The sequence below is a fragment of the Piliocolobus tephrosceles genome, chromosome 8, assembly GCF_002776525.5.
Source record: "Piliocolobus tephrosceles isolate RC106 chromosome 8, ASM277652v3, whole genome shotgun sequence".
Taxonomy (NCBI): domain Eukaryota; kingdom Metazoa; phylum Chordata; class Mammalia; order Primates; family Cercopithecidae; genus Piliocolobus; species Piliocolobus tephrosceles.
In genome coordinates this window covers 5513693-5514132 of record NC_045441.1, presented here as the reverse complement: position 1 = coordinate 5514132, position 440 = coordinate 5513693, and positions in this window count along the sequence as shown.

Here is a 440-nt window from a genome sequence, read left to right as displayed (position 1 = left end):
CCTGTAGTCCCAGCTACTCAGGAGGCTGAGGCAGGGGAATAGCTTGAACTCAGGAGGTGGAGGTTGCAGTGAGCCAAGATCGCACCATTGCACTCCAGCCTGGCGACAGAGGGCGAGTTGTCATCTCAAAATAAATTAATCAGTAAAATAAAGGGCAGGTGTTGTGGCTCACACCTGTAATCCCATCACTTTGGGAGGCCAAGGCAGATGGATCACCTGAGGTCAGGAGTTCGAGACCAGCCTGGCCAACATGGTGAAACCCCATCTCTACTAAAAATACAAAATTAGCTGGGTGGGGTGGCGAGTGCCCGTAATCCCAGCTACTCAGGAGACTGAAGCAGGAGAATCGTCTGAACCTGGGAAGCGGAGGGTGCAGTGAGCCAAGATCACGCCATTGCACTCCAGCCTGGGTGACAAAGCAAGACTCTGTCTCAAAAAAG